The sequence below is a fragment of the Theropithecus gelada genome, chromosome 20 (genome assembly GCF_003255815.1).
Source record: "Theropithecus gelada isolate Dixy chromosome 20, Tgel_1.0, whole genome shotgun sequence".
NCBI classification, from domain to species: domain Eukaryota; kingdom Metazoa; phylum Chordata; class Mammalia; order Primates; family Cercopithecidae; genus Theropithecus; species Theropithecus gelada.
Window position 1 is genome coordinate 68,653,305 of NC_037688.1, and position 22,365 is coordinate 68,675,669.

A 22,365-nucleotide genomic window follows, 5' to 3' on the forward strand; every position below is an offset into this window, starting at 1 on the left:
TAATTGCCAATGCAACTCTAAGGTGTTTTCTGAGAAGTGAAACTGCTGAGTCATGAGAAATGCCTGTTTTTAATTTTAATAGCTACTGCCAGGCTGCCCTCTGCAGTGGCCATATCAATTTACATTGTCTGGGCATTTCTATTTCTCTACAGTCACAGCAACACTTGATATTGTCAGACTTTGGCTACCTCTATCTGGGGAAGGGGAGAAGGGACCAGTAGGAAATATTTTGTCCAAAGGAGATATTAGCTTTATCCTCAACATTTCAATGTGCTTATAAAATGTACGCTTGATGACTTATGTAATGAAAAGTTAATCATAAGCAACTTCCTTCAACATAATAGCTCTGATGAAGCTCAGCTCTAACAGGAAAATAGATGCTGGGCAAATGCACAGACAAAATTTATGATTGCAAATGGTAAGAAGGGCCGTGAATGATACCAACAGGAGGCGGCAATGTGATTGCTGATAATAAGGTAGATGATGGTGATAACAGCAGCTGCCACAATACACCAGGCACAGTTTTTTTTTTTTTTTTTTTGAAATGGAGTCTCACTCTGGCACCCAGGCTGGAGTGCAGTGGCGTGATCTTGGCTCACTGCAACCTCCGCCTCCCAGGTTCAAGTGATTCTCCTGCCTCAGCCTCCCGAGTAGCTGGGATAACAGGCATGCACCATCATGCCTGGCTAAGTTTTATATATTTAGTAGAGACGGGGTTTCACCATGTTGGCCAGGCTGGTTTAAACTCCTGACCTCAGGTGATCTGCCAGCCTCAGCCTCCCAAAGTGCTGGGATTAAAGGCATGAGCCACGACGCCCGGCCCTTGCGCAAGGCACAGTTTTAAGTGCTTTGCATATGTAAACTTATTCACTCCTTGCAACACACATATAAATTACATATAATATATATGTGTATATGTGTGTGTGTGTGTATATATCTGCCCTTGATATTGTTACTCTTTTCATTTTACAGATAATAAAACTGAAGCACAGAGCTTAAAAACTTACCCAGGGTCACATAATAAATAGAGAAACTAGGATTTAAGCGCAGGCAATCAGGCTCCAGAGCCAGGATCTTATTTTGTCACCCAGTCTGGAGTGCAGTGGCAGAATCATGGCTCACTGCAGCCTGGACCTTCTGGGCTCAGACAATTCTCCCACCTCAGCCCCCTGAATAGCTGAGACCACAGGCACACACAACTACTCCTGGCTAATTATTTTTATTTTTGTTTTCTTGTAGAGACAGGGTCTTGCCTTATTGCCCAGATTGGTCTTGAACTCCTGGGCTCAAGCAACCTCCTTCCTTGGCCTCCTAAAGTGCTGGAGTTATAGGTGTGAGTCACTGTGCCCAGCCCTGGAGCCCATATTTGTAAAGCAGCTCTGCGGGTTAATATCTGCTGCCTTTCACTAGAGAATTACTGGGGATGGCAGAGGGGAACCACACAACATAAGAGCAAATAAAAGCATAAAATTAAAAAATAGAGATAGCACCATGTGGTATAAGAACAGTATTAGGCTGGGCACAGTGGCTCACGCCTATAATCTCAGCATTTTGGGAGGTTGAGGTGAATGATCACTTGAGGTCAGGAGTTTGAGACCAGCCTGGTCAACATGGCGAAACCCCATCTCTACTAAAAATACAGAAATTAGTCGAGCATGGTGGCAGGTGCCTGTAATCCCAGCTACTCAGGAGGCTGAGGCCATTGCACTCCAGTCTGGGCAACAGAGTGAGACCCCGTCCAGAAAAAAAAAAAAAAAAGAACAGTATTAGCAATGACTTCTATGTATGTGCTGAACTGATGAAATGTTTTTTATGGTCGGGCACGGTGGCTCACACCTGTAATCCCAGCACTTTGGGCAGATCACAAGGTCAAGAGATTGAGACCATCCTGATCATCCTGGCCAACATGGTGAAACCCTGTCTCTACTAAAAATACAAAAATTAGCTGGGTGTGGTGGCATGGGCCTGTAGTCCCAGCTACTCAGGAGGCTGAGGCAGGAGAATCACTTGAACCCAGGAGGCGGAAGTTGCAGTGAGCGGAGATCGCGCCACTGTACTCCAGTCTGGTGACAGAGCGAGACTCCGTCTCAAAAATAAGAAACGCTTTTTGCATATACAATTTTATTTAAGCTGAAACTCTAAAATGGGATTATGACAGAGTTGTTAAGTCCTGGCTCCCATCTCCTCTACAGAAATAGGAATTGGAACTCAGGGATTTGCTCCCAGTTACAGTAAGTGTTGTGGAGCAAGGGTGAAAATCCCATTATTCCACCTCCTTCTCTTGTGTGGTAGGCAGACTGGCTCTCCAAACACATGTAGACTCTACTAGCCTCTGGAACCTGTAAGTGATGTTACATGGCAAAAGAGATTTTGCAGGTGTGATTAAAAGTATAGCCTTTAAAATAGGGAGATTATCCTGGATTTTTTTTGGTGGGTCCAACGTAATCATAGGAGCCCTTAAAAGCAGATAACTTTCTCTGGCTGCAGTCAGACAGATGTGGCAGAAGAAGTCAGAGAGTTCTACTTTTAGTTCTTTAAGGAATCTACCATTTGATCCAGCAATACCACTACTGGGTATCTACCTACAGGGAAATAAGTCATTATTCGAAAAAGATACTTACACACACATGTTTACAGCAGCACGATTTGCAGCTGCAAAAATATGGAACCAGCCCAAATACCTATCAATCAATGAGTGGATAAGGAAACTGTGGCATATACGATGGAATACTACTCAGCCATAAAAAGGAATGAATTAATGACATTTGCAGCCACTTGGATGGGATTGGAGACTGTTATTTTAAGTAAAGTAACTCAGGAATGGAAAACCAAACATTTTATGTTCTCACTAGTAAGTGGGAACTAAGCTATGAGGATGCAAAGGCATGGGAATGATACAATGGACTTTGGGGACTCAGAGGGAAAGGGTGGGAAGAGGATGAGGGATAAAACACTACAAATTGGGTGCAGTGTATACTGCTTGGGTGATGGATGCACCAAAATCTCACAATTCACCACTAAAGAACTTACTCATGTAACCAAACACCACTTGTTCCCAAAAAACTTATGGAAATATTTTTTTACAATAAGAAGTCAGAGAGATTCAAAGCATGAGGGGGATTTGTCCTGCTGCTGCAGGAGCGAGCCACATGGGAAGCATGAGAAAGAATGCAGGCTGCCTCTACGAGCAAAGACCAGCCCCCAGCAGGAAAGAGGCACCCCAGTCCAACAACCATAAAGAACTGAATTCAGCCAAGAACTTAATTCACCCTCAGAGCTGGCCCAGCCAACAGATTGATTTTACCCTTGTGAGACTGTAACAGAGGACACAGCTGAGCCATGTGCTATGCAAGGACTTCTGACCTCCAGAACTGTGACGTAACAAACGGGTGCCATCTTAAGCTGGCGTTGGTGCCACCACACTACAAGAGACTAGCAGGGCTTGGTCTAAAAATATCTCCTCCACTGACATACCACATGGGTTGATATTCCTGCTGTGAGAGGCACACCTTGAAATTAAGGTGTTTTCCTACAAAAAAGTCTTGTTGTTAAGTTCAGACACTGAGATGAGATAATGCATTAGCAGCCTATCCGTAATTACCATGCAACCAGAGGAGTTTCCCACCCTGAAATACAGAAGAGCCATGTTTTGGTGCAGAGTCCAGAAGTTCCAAACAGAGGAGGATCCTGCACTGAAAGGGAAGCACTAGTAAGGAGACAGAAGTGGCAAGGCCTTGAGTAGCATACAAGGGTTAAGGGCTCACTGGCAACAGGAAGGAGAGTGGTCTCCATTATAATTTCATATGGAGCAGCCATAGTCTCACAGTCTCTTGCCTTACTGCCTTTACTTCTGATGTTCCTTGTGCCAAGAATGCCTTTCTTTCAGCTCTTCTTGGGGGTGGCTCCTTCTCATCACGCAGGGTCAGCTCATCAGAAAGGCCTTCCATGACCACCTGGCTAAAGTGATATCCTTCTCCATGACCCTGTCACTCTCTGCGATGGTCTTTGAATTTTCAGGTATTTATAATTCCTGCCCCAAATTTGGCTATAAGCTTCAAGAATACTGGGACCTGGCTTGTTTACTGAAGCATCTCTAGAGCCACAACAATGGCTAAAACACCATGGACAGTCAGCAAATATTTGCTGAGCAGATGAAAGACTACACGACAAGGTAATGTTTGACAAATGCAATCAAAAACATAAAGCATGAAATTCTATTAGGGTGTAGAGAAGGATGGAAAGGGATTCATTGAAAAGATCAAGGATGCTTGCATGGGAGGCAGAGTGTTTGACCCAGATGGGATTTGTTCCAGGGGAGGGGGAGCTAACACAAGCAAAGGCAAGGTCATGGGACAGTGCAGGGGGTACCCAGGCAGGGGGTGTCAATCCAGTTTGGCCAGAATGAGGATTGCATAGACAGGGTGAATATACTGTGAAGCTCATAAAGCTGAAGGGTTTATCACAGGCTTAGGTACTGCCAAACAAGGGTCTCACGTGGTCAATGTTTCTGTAACATTTGCAAGAATAGGATAGTTCAACCGCAGTCAGTTAAGACTGATCAATATCAGTCCTTTCATCTGACTTCCCTTCCATTTCTCCCATCTTACTCCCTCTGTGTTGAGCAGCATTGGAATTTCTGTAAGCCTTTTTTGGATCTATAACAGCTGAGGGAATTTGAGTTGGGGATACATTTGGTTTGGGTTCAGTGGGATCTATTTATGCAGTTCACAGTCACTTCCTTATAGAGTTAAGTAACTGCTAGCTGGCTTAATGTAGAAATGGTTTCCAGAAATATGCTTACTACTCAGTGGGCCAACGCACCTGGAATTAGGATGTGAAGCCTGCACTGCAGCTTGAATATTTCCAAGTATGTGGGTCATGGAGGAGAAACAAGGTTTGAGATGTACAGAGCCAGAAGTTAATCTGTAGAAAATTATTACAAAAAAATTTGTATATGAAAAAAAAAAAACTTGATAGAGATTGTGATGGTTAATTTTATGTGTCAACGTGACTGGGCTTCACAGCAAGAGAAGTGCAGGAATGGGCCCATGCTCATGGAATTCAGTGGTCTTACCATCTTCCTTATCCTGCTGAAGCAGCTGGCTTCATAGAATACTGGAACAGCCCTTTGAAGACTCAATTACAGCACCAGCTAAGTAGTAATACCTTGCAGGGCTGGGGCAAGTTTCTCCAAAAGGATGAATATGCTCTGAATTTATATCCAATATATGGTGCTATATCTCTGCTAACCAGGATTCAGGGATCCAGGAATCAATGGGGTGGACATGGGAGTGGAACCCTCACCATCACCCCTAGCGACCCACTAGCAAAATGTTTGCTTCCTGTTCTTGAGACTTTATGCTTTGCTGGCCTAGAGGTCTTAGTTCCAGAGGGAAGAATGCTAGCATCAGAAGACAAAACAATGATTTCATTGAGCTGGAAGTTAAGACTGCTACCCTGCCACTTGGGGCTTTTCATGCTTTTGAGTCAACAGGCTAAGAAAGGAGAAGGAAGGAATAGCCAATGATTAGTAATTGTGTAGAGCCAGGATCAAAAACTCAAATGCCTGCAGGGGCCAGGCAATAAAGCAAGTAAATGAAGGTGTTTGCAACGTTAAACTGATGGGCATAGTTTTTACTTAAATAAATGTATGATTTCTTTAAAAAAAATACATGGCTTCTTTGGTTTAGCTTTCATTTTCATGGGTACAAGAACGATTTCTTGGCCTTAAGGGATATGATGACTTTGAAAGCACAATGATCCAGGACTATGGATTCTCCGTGTTAGTGCTGGGGACTGGTGGGGACTGTGGTGAACCAGAGAATTATCCAGCGCCAGCTCATGATGCCAGGTGCAAATGGCCTGGTTTTATCAGACCTGATGTCCCAAGAGAAGCCAAACAGCCCAATTTTCATGTGAACTCCTAATTTCTAAACATTGTCAATGCCTTTATTTATTTACTTTAAGAATAATATGTAGCCCAGAAGGTATATCTATGAGCCAGATACAGAACCATGTTGGATATAGAATTAATGAGCTCAGTGAAAATAATCAATGAAACTAAAATCATGAAGAGGTTGGTGATGAACATGTGTGTATTTAATATATCCCAAGTACTATTCTAAATGCCTTGCCTAAATAAACTCATGTAGGTTTCACTGCAACCCTATAAAGTTAGATATTATTTCCTTTTTCTAATTGGGTAAACTGAGGCTCAGAGAGGCCCAAGTTCATGTAGCTATAAGAGGTGGAGCCAGGATTTACAACAAGCAGTGCAGTTCCAGAGCTTGGATTCTTCCAGAAAAGCCCTCTGGATTCTACACTCAGGAACAGGGGTTATTATCCTAGGGACTGAGGTTGGGTTTCAGGAGGCACATGGAATCCTGAAATTCCATACATGTTTTTATGTGAATACAAGAATGTGTTTTTCTTGGAAAGGAAGCTTTCATAAAGTTCTCAAAGTGAGGCCAAGTGCAGTGACTCATGCCTGTAATCCCAGCACTTTAGGAGGTCAAGGCAGGAGGACTGCTTGGAGCCTGGAGTTCAAGACCAACCTGGGCAACACAGCAAGAACCCATTTCTACAAAAAAGTTTTTAAAAAATTAGCCAGACATGGTGGCACATGCCTGTTGTCCCAGCTATTTAGGAGGCTGAGAAAGGAGGATCGCTTGAGCCCGGGAGTTTGAGGAGGTTGTGGTGAGCTGTGATCACGCAGGGCACTCTAGCTTGGGAGAAAGAGAGAGACCCTGTCTCAAAAAAAAAAAAAAAAAAATATATATATATATATATATATATACACACACACACACACATACACACATATATAGGTACTGTAGTCAATTCTCTTATGGTTGCAAGGGACACAAAACTCATGCCTTAGAGGTTTCACACAAACAAACACAATTTACATTTCATATAATCAAAAAGCTCAACAATTCAGACACAACTGGATTCCAGGGCTCAAGGAATAAAATCACAACTCTGTCTCCATCCATGTCTTGTTCCAGTTTTTGCTGCAGGCCATTCTCCAATTCTCTCTTTCTGCTGTTAAGAAGACTGCAGCAATTTGGGCCCACTATCAAGCTAGGTTCTATTTGAAAGGAATATAATTACATCTCAGAAATGCTTGTAAAAGTCTTCTTGCATCTCACTGGCCCAAACTAAATGACATACTCAGAGTTAAACCAATTGCTTATGATCAAGGGAATGTAATGATCTAATTGGCCAATTCTGAATCACATGTTCACATCTGGAGCCAATCAATACCATCCCAACCACCACATGGCTGGGAATAGGTCAGAGTCTTTTTGTTTGTTTGTTTTGAGGCAGAGTTTCACTCTTGTTGCCCGGGCTGGAGTGCAGTGGTGAGATCTCAGCTCACTGCAACCTCCACCTCCTGGGTTCAAGCAATTCTCCTGCCTCAGCCTCCTGACGACCTGGGATTACGGGCATGCGCCGCCAGGCCTGGCTAATTTTTGCATTTTTAGTAGAGACGGGGTTTCTCCATGTTGGTCAGGCTGGTCTCGAACTCCTGACCTCAGGTGATCCACCCGCCTCAGCCTCCCAAAGTGTTGGGATTACAGGTGTAAGCCACGGCGCCCGGCCTAGGTCAGAGTCCTTTAAGGGAAGTATGACAGGACCACAGATATCCATCATAGATAGTTACTGATGGAGGGTTATTTACTATGCCTTGGAGAATTGAGTGGGACCCACCTAAAAAAAAAATCATGTTTAAAACCACTGCAAAAGTTGCAAGTTCCATGTCATTTTTTTTTTTTTTCTGTGACTGGGAGGAGCCTTATTCCAGGGTCTTCTAGGAGTTATTGGTCAGATGGTGACTTGACTGCTGCTCCCTAAATAGAGCTTTCACATCCGAGATGACTCTTCTAACTTTCTGCAGAGCTCCCACATCTGTTCCTTCATTTGATCTAAATTTAACAGCATTCCTATGAGTCAGAGAAGTGAAGTAACTTGCTTACAGTCACACAGCCAAGCCAAGCTTCCTGCCTCCCAGCTTACAAACAGAGCAGTGGGTCCACCCATCTTGATCCTGGGGTACTGACAAGAAATATTCTGGAGAAGTTAGATAGGGTAGAGGCAGAAGTAGAGGCAATTAAACATGAAGGATTGGGAAGGCAAAAGATGAACCAGCCAGCTGTAGTCCCTGGATGCATAAATGGAGAAGACCCGGAGAGGAAAACAGACGTTCTCTGTGTTTACCTGTAAGCACAGGTAAGTACAGAACCTTCTGGGAGAGCCCACTGATTTTGGTGGCAACAGCCTTCGTCAAGTGAAGATGGGAGGGAGTGAGTCTGCATCTTTAAGGATCACACAATCTCATTTTAATTATTAACTCACTGCATTATTAACGGACCAGCTGTGTGTGGCAGAAAACCAAGGGTCAGAACTCCAGGCCAACGATCCATTCCTGGTGCCACCTCCAGCCCAGTGGTCTCGAACGCTTCTCGGGACCCTTTCAGAACTTGACGAATGACAGCGAGACTTCCTTCCAGAAAAGTGCACGATTTGTCTGCAGTTTCAGGATTTGGCTAGGAATACGGTTGCAGGTATTTCCTGCTAGTGTCTTGAGGGGCTTTCCACATCCGGTCTCATGTAGTCCCAGGTCCCTTATATTTCTTGGTCCCTTTCTGAGTAATGATAACTCCTAAAGGTGGATGCAGGGAGAGGAGGAAGGCGAAGAGATGAGGAGGTAGGACTTAGCAGCACAGGCCTGAGTTATTTGGGGAAGAGAGGAAAATAAAGTTCTGTTTGCTGAATTGCCTTTCACAAGGCACTGGTCAAACAGACCTCTAAGTGGACAGTCACATGGACGAATGTGCATGCATGTGTGCATTCGTTTCCAAACTTTAGCCATGCAGAAATCACCTCCAAGCCTTTTGTTTCATTTCACTTGCATTGTGACTGTTTCCCTTTAAAGCAATACACTTGAATTTCTTTCCAAGGGAAACTTTATATTACTACCAGACCTGTAGAGCTGCAAATGTTATTTGAAAGGGATTAAACACTCCGAAAACCAAACAATAGTATTAAATCCTAGCTAGCCTCCATAACTGTCCTTCACTCTGAGCCCCAAGATGTACTTTCTATTTAAACAAAAAAGGAGGCAGGGTGTGGGGAGTGTGGAGGTGTTGGGGGATGAGAATAGCAAGGAAAAGAGATGTTTGACACCGAACTGAGACTTTTTTATTTTGTATTTTTTTTTGAGATGGAGTCTTGCCCTGTCACCCAGGCTGGAGTGCAGTGGCATGATCTCGGCTCACTGCAACCTCCGCCTTCCAGGTTCAAGCAATTCTCCTGCCTCAGCCTCCTGAGTAGCTGGGATTACAGGCGCCCACCACCAAGCCCAGCTAATTTTTTTTTTTTTTCTATTTTAGTAGAGACGGGGTTTCACATGTTGGCCAGGCTGGTCTCGAACTCCTGACCTCAGGTGATCCACCCGCCTTGGCCTCCCAAAGTGTTGGGATTACAGGCGTGAGCCACTGCACCTGGCTTTTTTTTTTTTTTCTTTTTGAGACAGAGTCTCACCATGTTGCCCATGTTGGAGCGCAGTGGTGCGATCACGGCTCACTGTAGCCTCCACCTCCCGGGTTCAAGCAATTCTCCTGCCTCAGCCTCCCAAGTAGCTGGGACTGTAGGCGTGTGCCACCACGCCCAGCTTACTATTATTATTATTATTTTTAATTTGTAGAGACAAGTTCTCACTATGTTGACCGGGTTAGTTTCAAACTCCTGGCCTCAAGTGATCCTTCCGTCCCAGCCTCCCCAAAGTGCTGGGATTACAGGTGTGAGCCACCTCGCCCAGCACTGAGACTCTTGCTATCATCAGGACTGAAATGATTGCAAGAAGATTGTCACTTTCTCACCAAATGCTTCATTCTTACTTCATTCTCCACGCAATTGGGAAACACCGTGATTTATTTAACAAATATTTATTCAGTTGCCTACTAAGCGTTCTTGGCCCTAGGGGAGAGGAGGGGAGGGGAGGGCATGGGGAATAGACATGGGTCCTGCCCTCGTGGAGGGAATATTTTCACGGTGGAGACAGACAAACAACTAAGCGAAAAATAAAATAATTTCAAACGGGGTTGAGTACTATTTTAAAAATTAACAAGAGTTTACAATAGTGAGTTGTTGAGGCATGGGAGGTGCGAGGGTGGACTTCACATGCTGGAGGCAGGAGCAGGAGGTAATTTGGTCCTCCAGTGAGTGAGACCGGCATTTCCAATAGAAAAGTCATGTTCAGGGTCGGATTCTTAAGCAGTGGGAAAGTGGTTAGCAGCTGTAACTCGATATCCCAGGCATAATCTGAAGGACACTACCGAGACCTGCTCTTTGCCCCTGATTCAATCAGAAAGCAAAGCAGATGTTGTATTAATAGTTTTCCAGTCCAATGGCCAAGAGAAAACAAAATATGTCATACATGCGGTTGTATTTAAAGGCAAGATTACAACACATGTTCAACAAACGTTCGCTGTTGCTGGAGCAAGGGATTCCATTCGTAATTGCAGCTGAGTTAATCTAATTAACTGCAAATGAAGACGCCTCTTTTCAAGCGCAGCCAAAACCGTCAGGGTACACAGTATTTACAATGTTTCCCCTCTTCTTTCCTTGCAAGGCCACAACCTGCCATGCTGTTCTTAAGTGCCCAAGTGCCGGTGACAAGAGGGTTTCCCTTTGCCATCTGGACCTGATTGCCTTAGAGGTAAAGGTTCAATACCCTTAAGAAGTTAGATTCTAAAAAATTATAAATTGGTACCACTGCTTTTGATTGCAATTGATTAATTTCCAGATGGAGATTGCACAATCCGTGAAGACACACAACACTCTCCGAAGTCACTGCTCCATGCTGTGCCCCTCATCCCTGCCTGGGAGCTCGGTATCTCTACCTCCCACCTTACTAACCAGCACCTCTGCCTTCACTCAGAGCGCTCAGGACATGGGTGTAAGCCCCTCAGAAACAGTTCTTGAATCACAGGTTCAATACTGGCCTCCTAAATCCCAGCGATTCCCAGAGGACTGAGAGGTGGGAGGTGGCAAGGATGAAAGGCTGATTTTAGCTCTGCATTTGGGGCCTCTTGAATCATCTTTGTTTGATGGGAAACTGGGAAGACTGGGGGAGGATAACGGATTAAGCTCATGCCATTGAAAAGAGCTCACTCAGATATCAGGAAAAAGCCAGATGATAATACTAGATTTACAAACCACAGGCGGTTTGCCTTCTCATCCCCTACAGGCTGAAAGTTCCAGGGTCATGACATTTTAGGCTCCTTGAGGCAGAGGGATTAGAGTATAGGCTTTGGATCCAGGCAGCCCTGGGTTCAAATCCCAGCTGTACCATTTACTGTGTGTTAAACGCTCATACATTGCTTAACCCCTTGAGCTTCAGTTTTCTTATCTGGGAAACGGGTATGACACCAGCTGCTTCTCAGAGTTGTCCTGAGGATGGGAGATGATGCCTATAAAAATGTCAAGGTCAGCCGGGCACGGTGGCTCATGCCTGTAATCCCAGCACTTTGGGAGGCCGAGGTGGGCAGATCATGAGGTCAGGAGATCGAGACCATCCTGGCTAACACAGTGAAACTCCATCTCTACTAAAAATACAAAAAAATTAGCCGGACATGGTGGCACATGCCTGTAGTCCCAGTTACTCTGGAAGCTGAGGCAGGAGAATTGCTTGAACCCAGGAGGCAGAGGTTGCAGTGAGCTGAGATTGCACGACTGCACTCCAGCCTGGATGACAGAGTGAGACTCCGTCTCAAAAAAAATGTCAAGGTTGTTGCCTGCCCTATAGTCGGCACCTGCGTTCAGTAAATAATAAGTTCTCACTGCCACCCTCACCTTCTCCAGATTTTCACTTTTCCCTCCTACTTTCCTCTGGAGGCTGCCTGCACTCTAAGCCATCTCTATGATGTCATCTAACCCAGATCTTTCCAATTCTTCCTAAGACCAGACGTTTTTCAGGAGCAATGCTGGGTGACAGCCATCAGTCCAAGCTGTAGCCAAGGAAAGTGCTCTATCCCTGTCCAAGGGTAATTCCCAAGTGGGTTCCCTGTAACAGTAACAAATGCCCATGAGCATTCCTTGCAAGAATTATTATTATTATTTTTGAGACGGAGTCTCACTCTGTTGCTTAGACTGGAATCCAGTGGCATGATCTTGGCTCACTGCAACCTCCACCTTCCGGGTTCAAGCGATTCTTCTGCCTCAGCCTCCCGAGTAGTTGGGATTACAGGCGCCTACCACCACGCCCAGCTAATTTTTGTATTTTTAGTAGAGACAGGGTTTCACCATGTTGGCCAGGCTGACCTCAAGTGATCTGCCCGCCCTCAGCCTCCCAAAGTGCTGGGATTATAGGCGTGAGCCACCACACCCAGCAATAATAATTTTATTTTAAAAGGAATTCTGTGGTCATATTAATTTAGGAAATACTTAGAGATTCACAGTGCACATTAGCATATTAAGGGTTCTGAGAAATCCTTTTAGCAAATAAACCCATTTAGCTTTGTTTATACTAACTTTCCCATTTGATCTGACCTGGTCACATCCTGTTATCCCTCCTCTTTTCTCGGAGTGCTTTCCTTTAACTCCTCTCAATTCATCCTCCCAAAACCCTCTCACCCAGTTTCACAGATGTGGAAATGGGGTTCAGAGAGGTGAAGTGACTTTCCCGTGATGACTCAGCTGGGTAGCACCAGAACCAGCTGCTTTCTTCCTGAGTCCAAGGCTCTTTTCTCTACATCTGGAAGAAACAGCTAAATACATCCCTTTCTGGTTAAACAACCATAGAATCTATCAATCATTGCCTGGGCTCCTGGGATGACATCGCCCAACAATTTCATTTTCTCAACAATGGGAAAACCAGAAAAGGGAAGTGAGTTTTCCAAAAGTGACAGAAACAGGGGTGGCAGAGCCAGAACTGGGACCCAGGCCAGGCCATCTTCACCCTATGCCTGGGGCCTACCTGTCTGGCTCAAACCCCTCAGTCATCTTCATTACAGTTTTCTTCCTTCCAATACTAGAATATTTTGTCCAATAGATCTTTCTGTGATAACAGAAATGTTCTATAGCCGTGCTATCCAATATGGCAACCACTAACTACATGTGGCTATTGGTCTCTTGAGATGTATCTAGTGCAAATAGGAAGTAAATGTTTAATGCTCTTTAATTTTACTTAATTTACACTTGAATGGCCACACGTGGCTAATGCCTACCATATTGGACAAGGCAACTCTAGAGGTCAGAAATCAAGGCCAGGCACAGTGACTCATGCCTATAATCCCAGCATTTTGGGAGGCTGAGGCAGGAGGATTGCCTGAGCCCAGGAGTTCGAGACAAGCCTAGGCAACATAGGGAGACCTCATCTGTATAAAAATAGCCGGACATGGTGGCATGCACCTGTAATCCCAGCACTGTGGGAGGCTAAGGTGGGAGGATCAGTTGAGCCCAGGAGTTCAAGACTAGCCTGGGCAACATGGCAAATCCCTATCTCTGTAAAAAATTAAAAAATTATGGTAGCCTGAGCCTGTGGTCCCAGCTACTCGGGAAACTGAGGCAGGGGGATTGCTTGAAGTTGAGGCTGCAGTGAGCCATGATCCCGCCACTGCACCCCAGCCTGGGTTGACAGAGCAAGACCCTGTCTCAAAAAAGAAAAACAAATCATATCATATCAAGTCTACTGAGATCCACTCAGTGTAACTATCATATGAATAGAATATCCTTATAAGAACCGTTGAGGCTAAACTGCCTGGACCTTGTTGGGGGCTAAATTCCCTTTCATCAGGGCACAACCCGAGATGTCTTTGCTCAAAGCTATTTCTTCCTTCCCTGGCAGCATCCTACCCAGCTTCTAATCTAAGCTCAAACACACCCTCCTTCAGGAAGATTTGCTGTTCTACCTTCTCCCCACCAAGCAGAGTGAAGGGATTCTTCTTTGGAACTCCCACTCTCCTTTATTTATCTCCAGATGGATGAAAAAGGAAGAGGGTTTCTGTTTTGCTAAAAGCCCTCTGGTGAGCAAGTGGATGAAAGAGGAGAGAGTTTGCCTGGGGCGGGGGTGGAAGGGGTAGTTGTGGCAGGGGCATATCCTAGGTAGCTTGAGAGAGATAAAGAAGATGTAATTAGAGAAGAGGTGATAGGTGATTTAACCTTCTCCTGTATCTGCCTTACAACATCTTTAGTGAAAGTAGGCATTACAAACCACAGTGACATGTGGATAAAACTCACGATGTTGGGGGAGAAGAACAAATCATATGCTTCACAATAAAAACACTTAATATCCTAGGAACAGAAGGGAACTTCCTCAACCAGATAAAGGGCATCTATGAAAAACCCAGAGCTAACATCACACCTAATCGTGAAAGACTGAAAGCTTTCCCCTTAAAATCAGAAATGAGAAAAGGATGTCTACTACTGCCACTGCTGTTCAACATTGTTCTGGAAAATTCTAGGCAGAACAAGTAGGCAAGAGAAAAGAAGAGGTATCCAGATCGGAAAGGAAGAAATAAAACTGTCTCTGTTTGACAGTTGTCACAATCTTGTACATAGAAGATTAGGAAGAAGCTACCAAAAATTACTTGAATGACTCAACAAGTTTAGTATGGTTGCAGGATACAAGATCAATATGCAAAAACCAGCTGTAGTTCTTCTATATGTTGACAAGAAGAAAATTTAGAATGAAATTAAGAAAAATCCATTTACAAGAGCATCAAAAAGAATAAAAAACAAGGCCAGGCATGGTGGCTCATGCCAGTAATCCCAGCACTATGGGAGGATGAGGAAGGAGGATCACTTGAGCCCAGGAGTTTGAGACCACCTGGGCAATATGGCAAGAATCCATCTCTACCAAAAATTAAAAAAAATCAGCCAGGTGTAGTGGCCATGCCTGCAGTCCTAGTTACTCAGGAGGTTGAGGTGGGAGGACCACTTGAACTCAGGAGTTTGAGGCTGCAGTGAGCTATGATCTGGTCACTGTACTCCAGCCTGGGTGTCAGACAGATCCTGTCTCTAAATGAAAATAAATAAACAAGCAAATAAATTTTAAAAAATATTTCAAAAAAGAATGAAATACTTAGGAATACATTTAACCAAAGAAGTCTGAGGCTTTTTGCACTGCAAAACTATATAACATTGTTGAAAGAAACTAAAGAAGACCTAAATAAATGGAAAGACATCCCATGTTTATAGATGGAAAATTTAATATTAAGATAGCAGGCTGGGCGCGGTGGTTCACGCCTGTAATCCCAGCACTTTGGGAGGCCGAGATGGGTGGATCATGAGGTCAGGAGATCGAGACCATCTTGGCTCACACGGTGAAACCCCGTCTCTACTAAAAATACAAAAAATTAGCTGGGCATGGTGGCGGGCGCCTGTAGTGCCAGCTATTCGGGAGGCTGAGGCAAAAGAATGGCGTGAACCCGGGAGGCGGAGCTTGCAGTGAGCCAAGATCCTGCCACTGCACTCCAGCCTGGGCGACAAAGCGAGACTCTGTCTCGAAAAAAAAAAAAAGATAGCAAAACTTTTCAAATTGATCTACAGATTCAATGCCATCCATCCTTTCAAAATACTAGCTAACTTTTTTGCAGAAATTAACAAACCAGTCCTAAAATTCATATGGAAATTCAAGAGAATCAGAACAGTTAATCTTTAAAAAGAACAAAGTTGGAGGGCTCATACTTCCTGAGCACTAAAACTTAGTACAAAGCTATAGTAATCAGATAGTATGGAATTGACGTAAGAACAGACATATAGATCACTGTACTAGGCTTGACGGTCCAGAAATAGACCTTCACATTTTGGATCAATTGATTTTCTACAAGGGAGCCAACACAATTCAGTCTTAAAAATGATGGTAGAACAACAAAGTAGCTACATTCAAAGAATGAAGTGAACCCCTTAACTCACGCGGTAAACAAAAACTAATTCAAAATGAGGCCAGCGCGGTGGCTCAGGCCTGTAATCCCAGCACTGTGGGAGGCTGAGGCGGGGGGATCACGAGGTCAGGAGATCGAGACCATCCTGGCTAACATGGTGAAACCCCGTCTCTACTAAAAATACAAAAAATTAGCCGGAGGTGGTGGCGGGCACCTGTAGTCCCAGCTACTCGGGCAGCTGAGGCAGGAGAATGGCGTGAACCTGGGAGGCGGAGCTTGCAGTGAGCTGACATCACGCCACTGCACCCCAGCCTGGGCGACAGAGCGACTCCGTCTCAAAAAAAAAAAAAAAAAAAAAAAGATTTAGCTCTTTTAAATAGATCCACAGTGGCTATATTCATAAAGTTAAAAATTGGAAATAGCCTTAATGTCCAACTACAGGATATCGGTTTAAAATGTGATAAGACTTGGCCGGGTGCGGTGGCTCACACCTGTAATCCCAGCACGTTGGGAGCCCGAGGCGGACGGATCACGAGGTCAGGAGATTGAGACCATCCTGGCTAACGCGGTGAAACCTCGTCTCTACTAAAAATACCAAAAAATTAGCCAGGCGTGGTGGTGGGAGCCTGTAGTCCCAGCTACTCGGGAGGCTGAGGCAGAATGGTGCAAGCCTGGGAGGCGAAGTTTGCAGTGAGCCGAGATGGGGCCACTGCACTCCAACCTGGGTGACAGAGCAAGACTCCATCTCAAACAAACAAACAAACAACAAACAAAAAAACTAATTCAAAATGGATCAAAGACCTAAATGCAAGCATTAAAACTATAAAACTCTTGGAAGAAAACATATGAGGAAATCTTCATGACCTTGGATTAGTCAATGGATTCCCAGATATGATACCCAAAGCATAAGCAACAAAAGAAAAAATAGAAATATTGGACTTTATTTTTTTAAGAGATGGGGTCTTATTATGTTGCCCAGGCTGGACTTGAAATCCTAGGCTCAAGTGATCCTCCTACCTCAGCCTCCTGAGTAGCTGGGACTGAAAACGTGTACCGCCATGCCCAGCTAAATTGGACTTCAAAATGGAAAACTTTTGCACTTCAAAGACATTAAAGTGAAGACAACCCGCAGAATGAGACAAAATTTTCACAAATTGTATATCTGATAAGAGACTTGTGCCTAGAATCTATAAAGAATGATTACCACTCAATAATGAAAAGACAAATAACCCAATTAAAAATAGGCAAAGGATCTGAATAGACATTTCTCCAAAGAAGATAAACAAATGGCCGATAAACACATGAAAAGATGCTCAACATCATCTGCCACCGGGGAAAAGCAAATCAAAACCATAATGAGACACCACTTCACACCCACTAGGGTGGCTATAATAAAAAAGACAGATCGTAATAACTGTTGGCAAGGATGTCGTGAAATTCGAACCATCATCACACATTGCTGGTGGGAATGTAAAGTAGCACAGAGCTTTGAAACACTGTTTGGCAGTTTCTCAAAAACTTAGAGTTACCATATGACTCAGCAACTTCCCTCATAGGTATATAGAAGAGAAATGAAAACATATGTCCACATAAAAACTTGTACATGAATGTTCATAGTTGTATTATTCATAATAGCCAAGAGCGGAAACCACCCAAATGGTCAAATGATGAATGAATAAATAAAATGTGCTGTATACATACAATGAAACACTCTTTGTCAATAATGAAGACCTGATCCCTGCTGCAACATGGAGGAACCTAAAAGCATTATGCTAAGTGAAGGAAGTCAGATTCAAAGGTCCGTGATTCCATTATAAATGGCATTCCATCTGTGGAATTCCATATATGGAATGTCTAGAATAGGAACACTTCCTTTCTATAGAGACAGAAAGGAAATTAGGAGTTGCCAAGAGAGGATGGGGAGACTGGTGGGTGATGGCTAAGAAGGTGGCCGTGTTTCTTTTTGGGGTAATGAAAATGTTCTGAAATTGATTGTAGTGATGGAGGTACAACTCTGAATATACGGAAAGCCATTGACTTGTACATTTTAAATTGGTGACTTGTACGGTGTACGAATTACATCTCAATTGACTTGTACATTTTAAATTGGTGACTTGTACGGTGTACGAATTACATCTCAATAATGCTGGTTTCCTTTTCTTTCTTTCTTTCTTTATTTTAATAGACAGGGTCTTACTCTATTGCCCACGCCGGAGTGCAGTAGTGCGATCATAGCTCACTGCAACCTTGAACTCTTGGGCTCAAGCAATCCTCCCACCTCAGCCTCCCAAGTAGCTGAGACTATAAGCATTTTGCCACCATGCCCAGCTAATTTTCTTTATTTTTTTGTAGAGACGAGGTCTTGCTAGGTTGCCCAGGCTGGTCTCGAACTCTTTGGCTCAAGTAATCCTCCTGCCTTGGCCTCCCAAATTGCTGGAATTAGAGGCATGAGCCATCACACCCAGCTAAAAAAGCTCTTAAAAAAAAAAAAAAGTTGCATACGGATACATACAACATAGGATTTATATGACAATATTGAAATATGCAAACAATACTATTATTTAGAACACATACAAGTGCAGCGAAGGCATAAAGACACGCATGTGGATTATAAAGGCACAGTTTTAGGGCGGTAAATACAAGCCCAGGAGGGGATGGTTAGTTAGTTCATGGAGAGACACAGGCTGCTTCAACTATAATTGTAACATTTCTTTTTTTTTTTTTTTTTTTGAGACAGATTTTCACTCTGTTGCCCAGGCTGGAGTGCGGTGGCGTGATCTTGGCTCACTGCAACCTCTGCCTCCTAGTCAAGCGATTCTGTGCCTCAGCCTCCTGAGTAGCCATGATTACAGGCACATGCTACCACAACCAGCTAATTTTTGTGTTTTTTTTTTTCTTTTGAGACAACTTTTGCTCTTGTTGCCCAGGTTGGAGTGTAATGATGCAATCTCGGCTCACTGCAACCTCCGCCTCCCGGCTTCAAGTATTTCTCCTACCTCAGCCTCCCAAGTAGCTGGGATTACAGGCATGTGCCACCACGCTCAGCTAATTTTTTGTATTTAGTAGAGACGAGGTTTCATCATGTTGGTCAGGCTGGTCTCGAACTCCTGACCTCGGGTGATCCACCTGCTTCCGCCTCCTAAAGTGCTGGGATTACAGGCGTGAGCCACCACATCTGGCTAATTTTTGAATTTTTAGTAGAGATGAGGATTCACCATGTTGGCCAAGCTGGTCTCCAACTCCTGATCTCAAGTGACCCACCCACCTCAGCCTCTCAAAGTGCTGGGATTACAGGTGTGAGCCACCACACCCAGCTGTAACATTTCATTCTTAAGCTTGGCAGTGGAACATGATAATATCCCACATACCTTTTCTGTTTGCTTGAAATTCTTCGTGAAATAATTTCCCAAGCATTTTCCAATGCTGCAGAAACTGGACACGTGTATTTGATGGATCAGTTGGGGGACTGGCCTAGGGGGGCCCTGGACTGGAAGAGCTGGTCCTTTTCAGGTTCCACACATTCAATAAACATTTCCTGTATCGAATCCAGCAATGGGACCATCTCCGGATCGTTCTTTCCCATAGTTGGTGTTCTGCAGGTAACAGTCCAGGCTTTGCAACCATCCAGACAGCTCTGATTTGAGTGCCCACTCTGCCCTCATTACCAGCATGGCCTCTCGCCAATTACTTAATGCCTCTGGGCTTTACTTTCCCATCTGCTAAATGGGAATCGTACCACCTACTCCTTGAAACTAGTGATGATGGAAGGCAGAAGCCCTTGCAAGGTGCCTGGCTTCCCCTGCCCGCTGAGGATGAGGCTGTCACTCTCTGCTGAATCTTTCTGGGTGATGCAGGTTGTACTGGACCCTACATTCCTTCGCATGGTGTATGATCAGCCATCAATCAATACTCCCTGAGTAGAACTGACTTTAAGAGCCTCAACTTCCTTCCTCCCTTTCTTACTGCTTTGAAAAGTCAAGGGAACCAAAGGCTTCTGAAGAGAGCTCCCTTCGTTACTTTAAAAAACAAAGAAATATAGAAATAAGCTGGCTCTGTCATTCTCCGTGGATCGTTTTTGTATTCCCAGCTGTTGTTCATCAGTTTCTGGAGGTTCACAGGACAGCGCCAGCCTCCAGGGGCCAAGGAATGGGATGATGGTGTGTGAGGATCTGGATGTAGCCTTTCTCTCGCCAGTCATGCAGGCTCCTTCAGCCCTTCCTGGAGCACGGAGAGTTGGATGCCTTGGCCCAGGCCCTTGGCAGTGAGATTTAGTCCCTGCTGATTGCAGCCGGGCACCTGGGGGAGAAGCGGGCCTCAGAAACTGAGCCTGAGATCCAGGTGGACAGGCAGGAGCTGGGTCTATGCTGACCAGGGTAGATGGAAATGCTGGCTGCCCAGAGGAGCTTCTGGAGAAAGCTGTCATGCAGGTAATTCCAGTGACTGAACAGAACCCAGGAAGTGCATCCTCTGAGTTTTAGGCCCGGAAGCTTCCTCCTCCAAATGTCAGTTGCAGCACAGAGCTCAGCACTTGGCCATTCCTTCACTCCCTCTGGGACTTGGCTGGTTTGTTTTAGGAGGGTTGCAGTCCCTGTGTCTGGCTCAGGTCTCAATGTCATCCAAAGTCTTTGTGGCCAATGGGAAAGGGAGCAGGGAGACAGAGCCCCATGGGGCCCCGTGGGCTGTGTCCTGGCCAGTGGGGGAGCCTGATCATGGTGCTCCTGAATGGCCCCAAAGGAGTTCAGAGCACAGGCCTTCTTTACGCCACTTCCACCCGACCCACAGTAACCCCACCGTGACTCCCTGGGGTTGCAACTTAGCTGAAAAGCAATACATCATTCTAGCTTCACCCGTGGACCTTTGGGATCCCTTGAGGCCCCATCTGTTCAGTGCCTGACCCTGATTAACCTGTGGTCCTTCTGGTCTAGGGCTTGGCATCATGGAACAGGATGGGCAGCTTTGGGAACCAAGGGAAAAGTGACAGTCCATTCTCTCTACCCCGGTTATTTGTCTGCGGTCCAGCTAGGCCATTCTCCCACCCACTGGATGAAGGTCCTACAGAAATCAAGGTCCGGGGCTGCCACCAAGCCTTCTGGCTTCTCCAAGGGGCAGCTGGGTCTCATGGCTTGCTGTCCACAGCCCCTGCCTGCCTCCCACCAATCCTCCATTCTGCTGCCAAAACCACCCAAGCAACCCTCAAATGGAACTGTGTCACAAACCTGCATTACGGACCCTGCTGGGCTCTCCTCCACAGACTGGAGGCCCACAGATGGGTTTTTGCTCGTCCTGCATTGAGATTTTTAAAAATCTGGAAGTTGCCCAGCTTCCCTTGAAACACCAGTTGGCTGGTGCTAGTGCAAGGCCTCCTTAGGCAGGTACTTAGGGAACAGTCCTCACCATTCCCTGTTGTCTCACATCCAGCCTCCTTCCCTCATGAAATGCAATGTCTGGTGCCTGCATACTTTTGAGTTTCCCCCCTCTACTCTCCAGGCAAAGGCTATTGTAGCATGGCTGGGAGGGAAGGAACAAGGAAAGAAATGTAGAGGAAGGAAGGAAGGGAGGGAGGGAGGGAGGGAAGGGAGTGAAGGAGGGAGGGATGGGAGGGAGGGAGGGAGGGAGGGAAGGAAGGAAGGAAGGACGGACGGACGGACGGACGGACGGAAGGAAGGAAGGAAGGAAGGAAGGAAGGAAGGAAGGAAGGAAGCCCCCAGCTCTGTTGGTGAATGCAGAGGGGCTCAAGCAATGGTCTTCCCTGCCCGGACCTCCATGCATGTTCTGCAGAGCAGGCTGGGAGACGTCTCTGTCGGGGAACCCGCCATTGCACTGCTGTGGCTCTGGGAGCTGCAAACTGCTTGGGGGCTGTTCTCTGATTTCCCAGCCACGGCAGGGAAGAGCACTGTGAGTGTGCGGGGGTGGAGGGTGGAGAGAGACAAGAAAGCAGGAGCAGAGGGAAGTGGAAGGGGCAGAGGCGTGCTGCTTAGCAACCGCGGAAGAAAATTTAGAGAAGTGACAGGACCATTTCTCCCAGTGCCTGAAAGGGAGGATTAAAAAGAAAAAAACAGAAAACTCGTCACACGCCTACACTTGTTCATCTTGTTGTGGCGGCTCTCGCAGTGTTGGCTGGAATTCACAGGGCTCCTCTGCAAGGGAGGGCCATTGTGGAGGATGCCTGGCCAGCTACGTGTGATGTGGGAAAAGCTACAAAAAACTACGTCCTCAGTAGCTCAAGGGGGACCATCTTTGTGGCCCCTCAAGGGGAGGGAGTGAAGCCTTGCGAGAAAGATGGAAGAACACAACCTCACCTGTCTTGCCTTTTCTCTCTCACTTCTTCCTCCTAAGTCTACCAACATCTAGAGAGAAAGGTGTCAGAGGACTTTCCTTTTCTCCATCTTTCCCCCGGAACCTCACAAACAGCCCCAACCCCATTCCTTCCTCCCCACCGAGAATTCTCCGTTGCTTTTCTTTCTTAATTTGATTT

At 45.3% G+C, this 22,365-nt stretch overlaps 1 long non-coding RNA gene across 1 annotated transcript; it reads left to right on the top strand.

Annotated features, from left to right (window-relative positions):
• The first annotated feature begins 8,084 nt into the window (after positions 1 to 8,084).
• Positions 8,085 to 14,719, top strand: LOC112613686. Its single transcript, XR_003116999.1, has 3 exons — positions 8,085 to 8,232; positions 10,637 to 10,723; positions 14,199 to 14,719. It is a non-coding gene; the product is annotated as an uncharacterized LOC112613686 (long non-coding RNA).
• The last annotated feature ends 7,646 nt before the right edge of the window (positions 14,720 to 22,365 follow it).